This window comes from Dromaius novaehollandiae, chromosome 2 (genome assembly GCF_036370855.1).
Source record: "Dromaius novaehollandiae isolate bDroNov1 chromosome 2, bDroNov1.hap1, whole genome shotgun sequence".
Taxonomy (NCBI): Eukaryota; Metazoa; Chordata; class Aves; order Casuariiformes; family Dromaiidae; genus Dromaius; species Dromaius novaehollandiae.
In genome coordinates this window covers 161,577,277-161,581,768 of record NC_088099.1, presented here as the reverse complement: position 1 = coordinate 161,581,768, position 4,492 = coordinate 161,577,277, and the positions used below count along the sequence as shown (strand labels likewise).

The 4,492-nt window shown below is 43.8% G+C and overlaps 1 protein-coding gene across 2 annotated transcripts in view; it reads left to right on the top strand.

The window, feature by feature from the left end:
• The window catches only part of ST3GAL1 (ST3 beta-galactoside alpha-2,3-sialyltransferase 1), a 76,957-nt gene that overhangs the window by 818 nt on the left and 71,647 nt on the right, over positions 1-4,492 (top strand). Inside the window, exon 1 of one of the 2 annotated variants that reach the window (XM_026113673.2) lies at positions 1,368-1,386. The exons of the other annotated variant lie outside the window; for it this stretch is intronic. The gene's annotated coding sequence lies outside the window, so the exon portion shown is untranslated. Of the gene's footprint in view, positions 1-1,367; positions 1,387-4,492 lie in introns of those variants that run through there. 2 annotated transcript variants of the gene reach the window in all.

The window sequence follows — 4,492 nt, the reverse complement described above, 5'->3', positions numbered from 1 at the left end:
GGTGGGAAAAAAATGCCGCGATGTGTATTTACTCGTTCCGGACGCGCAGGGTCTTTCAACTCTTTGTAAAGAAATGCTTGGGTTTGTATGTATCCAATACACTGAAATAACTCATTCATATAATTGTGAGTCTGAATTATATGTTTGCCTGCTGGGCACACACGTTGAAGGGAAAAACCCTCCCTAATTATGGATCTCTGAGAGAGATTGGAAGGGTGACAAAGCCCTTGTAATCTTCTGGGTCAATTCTCATAAGCTCTGAAAACTCTCCTTGAAAAGGAAATTAAATTTTGGTATGGAAAAGAGACAGGAAATTCAAGGCAAGAGTCATCCGTATTTTACTTGGATCCCCATCCTCCTGAGCTCGCTTCGGTTGGCGTTAGTCAGTGCCACACGTTAAAGCGAAGAGTCGCGTTTAAACTGTAGCCCTCCTGCCTCTTGGCAGTGGAGACCACGCTTGATTAGCAGCGCACTCCTCCTGTATATTATCCACATGGCTATGGCTGGGGGGGTGGCTCTCTCCTAGGCATCTGCTTTGAAATATTTGGCTTGATAGACCCACAGCGTTACATACTACCCTGTGCCAGCCGGTGCTGCCATCCCTTCACCCTCTTCATTTTATTGACCTTAATCCAGAGCCTGCTGTGCTCTGATATTTGTAGTGCCTAGGTGAGACGGTTAGAAAAAGTTGGGCTTGGCCCCAGGTCCTCTCGTCTAGTTCGGGGAACTGCACAGCGCTTATCTGGAAAGCGTAGCTCTGCCCCATGTCCTTCCTGTGCTCATCTGGCAACTTTTTTTAATCTGCTTGAAACAGGGTTTAAAGCTGGGGCGGGTAGAGTGGGGATGGAGTGAGTGAGTGTGAATTTAAAAAAAGGTGGGTTTGTTTATTTGATTATCCTGGAAACAACGGCAACAACAGCGAAAGCCCTGCGTAGGTCTGCGGTGAACTTGGTGCTCTGTCCCTCTGCTGATTTCTCACTTCACTCACCCTATTTTGGTGCTGCTATAAAATAGCGTTTCTGCAGGTTTAAAAATCCTTTGCCTTAACAAAGCGAAAGCAGCCTGCAGCCCTGCCAAACCACCTTTAAAGCTGCCACTGGATTTTTAAAGCATGCCTCTTTCTGCTGTATGTTTATTTTACCTTTCTGCTAGCAGCTTGTAAGAGAGGTCTGTGAAAGAGCAGAAGGAGAGAAGAGCCCAGTTCGGTGTTTTTCGGCTTCCTCACTTTGTGCACAGTCCGACTGTGCAGTGGAGACAGCAGTTTGCCCCGTTTATATGAATTTTTCACACATCCCAACCTGAAAGGAACTTGCAGCCTTGCTCTCAGTTTCTCTTCCGAAGTTGATGGTATTAATAACGGAGATGCTGGCTTCTCAGCTGACAAAGGTAACTTTAAAAACAAAGCATTGTTTTGTACGAGCCTTTGTATCTCCTCCTCTGAATTTGCTTTTCTATTGATGTAAGATGGGGAGCAATTTGAGAGGAAAATTAGGGTTATGCAAATGGAGATTCCATCTTCCACGCTACAACAGTATTTCTTATCCCAAGTGCATTGCAAATGCTAGTGTTAAATGATAGTGGCAATATGTTTTTATTAGACATGTCTCTTAAATATTATATTCCAAGAAGTATTTTCAGAAGTGTGATGAAGCAGAGATGTGCTTTTAAAAGCTAAGAAATAGCAGTAAATCCAGCTCAATAGCACATTCAAAATGCTGTTAATTCCACCACCTGGTGGAGCTTTTTATGGCAATGGACTATTGCTGAGGCAACTCTGAATAAGCATGCATTTTTTTGTCTTGTTTTAATACTGCCAGATGCTACATATAGAGTTTCTTAAACCGTTTGTTATCTTCATACCCAACTTAATTTTATGCATCTTGTCTCTCTCCCCTTTTTCTGTACTTTATAAAAGGGAGCATAGGACTATTGGTGTCTAATCCAAGCCAGCATTCCTCTGTAGGACAGGTAAATCAGTGGAGAAGAAATAAATCTCCTCCTTCCTATCCTTGCCTTTCCCTTTCAGGCCACTTTTTTCTTATTTCGATATGGTGCTGGCACAGAGCATGACTGTAACCTGGGTATTCAGCAGCTATTAGTTTGCACCTAGGAGCATTTCTTAAGTAGAAGAATCTCTGTTGATAGCCTGCCCCTCATTAAAGATGCTCTAATGAAAGCTGCAGCATGACTTTCAGTGTAGGTTAAGTTAGCGTTGCACTAAACCTCACTCTAAGTGTTGCTATAAAAGTCTTTGCCGTAAAGCCTGTGCACACTCAAGTCTGCTATGATGCTTTTACCTGCAGGACTAGGCTGGAAAGGGAAGGCAGATCTGGAGCCTTAAAGTTTGGTGTGATGCACAGAAACCACATGCCTCTGTAGTCATGAGCAAGTGAGGCAAAAATGTGTTTAGAGCTGTGCTTTGAGCTACGAGTGTACAATTTGATGAAAGAAATGCCGTTAGGTTTGCAACTCTTCTCTGATCTGCTGTTAGACAGTAGATAAACAGGAAGATGAGTTAAGACTGGCTCTTCATCTGTGGTTCTCATGCATTTAAGCTACTACCCTACATTAACTACCTAAAATAAATACTTGTAACTTGATGGTGAAAGCAGCTGAGAAGAAAAGGAAAAGCATCTGCATTTTTGACTGACCTGAGATGTATTGATGTAGGTTAAAAACTGGGCATACATTGCACTTCAGAAGGTGAAGAGTTGAAGAGGTGCCTCTGCCCATCTGTGACGTATGTACTGCTGCCTAACTGTATCAGAGCCTGACTGTCGTGTGTTACGCCTGTCAGCTGATAAATTCAATGACTCTGAGTAAGTCAGAGGTATGGGAACTAAAAATAACCTCCTTGGTGACTGTACTCATTAGCTCACACCTCAGAACGGTGAGCGAGAAACTTCCTTGTTTTAGTCACAGTCCTCAGAACATCATACGGGACAAACAACCAGACTTGCAGTAAATTGTTGCTTCACATGTTTCATTGCTATAGTGTCTGAGTGCCTCTGCATCATTCAGTGAACAGATTAATCCGGATTTAGGCTAACTGGGAAGGGTGGTACCTCCCTTCTGCCTCTAGTCCTGGCTGCTGTGGTATGTCTGCTCACATTGGCAAGATGGGTAGATACCTTTGCAGCCCATCCAGAGCAGGTCTGCATCTGTTTCTGGGCCTGCAGGACATCTAGGGCTTGACTCTTTTTTTCTCTCCCCTCTTCTAACTATAGTCACTTAGTGTTGTTTGAACTGTCCTGAACCACCTGTCCTGGCCTTCGGGGGCTGGTCCAGAAGTGTGAGTCTCTACCTTGTCTCCTGTCTGGGACTGTGATAAGGATGGCCCTGCTGCCTGGGGCATCTCCAGTGGCATCTGAAACCTCCATTTAGCAGCTGAATTGACTCTCCCAAGTACTACAAAAGGATTTCTGGGCACTGGCTATTAACTTATGTCAATAACATCCATTTTATAAGTGGTCTTGTCTACTGAGGAAGTAAGTTTTTTGGGGGGATTGTCTGCCTTTGCAACATGCAACTCTTATGCTTTGACAAGGTCTCTGGGCTACCAAAATATCCATTAATAGTAGTCTCAGATGAATCGCCATTAATAACACTTCTGCTTGTCTGTCCCACTCATCCTGCTGCCTTCCCTTTCCACTGGTACTGTAGGAGTTTCCCATGCTGTAGTTTGTAAGTAGCAAACTCAAGTCACTCTGTGATAGGTATCCTGTAAAGCTATGGAAAGCTCCTGCAAATAAGAATTTGCGTTGTAAAACACACATCTGTAAAGCGCAGAAGACAGGGACTTCAAGCTGGGAGCTCTTTTTAAGAAACTCCCAAGAGCATTCATAAAAGCATGCTCTAAGGTGTGCATGAAGATTAGGGAGGTAGCCAATTGTAAAAAATTGTAGTGACTGTTAAAATACAGTTTTTGAGGGGAGAAGAATGTGGGATGTAATTCATTATTGTCTCTTCTGCGCTTTAAGTTGTTCTTGATTAAGTTGCTTAATCCATTCTGACATGTGTATCCGTCCATTGGGAGAATAAGGCCTTTGCCCTGCATATTAGATGACAAAGTCTTTGGGCAGAGGCTCAGTGTACTATTTCTGGGGAGGAGACAAGAAATCTCTAAACCTGGCAAAAATGACAGCTATTTCTGTCACCTGATCACTATATAGCAGAGGGCAAATGAGGCACAGTACAAATGCGTGCACGATGCATTTGGTAACATGTTTTACGCATGACTTCCTTGCTCTAAGGACATAATTTTAGAGCCTTTTTTTTCTAGTAGCTTTTAGGTTTTTTGGGGGAAGTCCTTTTGGGAAGTGTTTGACACAGGCTTAGCCCTCTGTAGCTCTAGGCATCCATCCCGAGGGACTGAAGGTGAAGGAGCGGCTGTGGTCAGAGTGCACAGTGCCTGGATGCAGCCTTTGACACCTTCGTGGTATCTGCCGTAGCACTGCTGCTGACATGGAGGTGGTCACACACAATCCAGCTA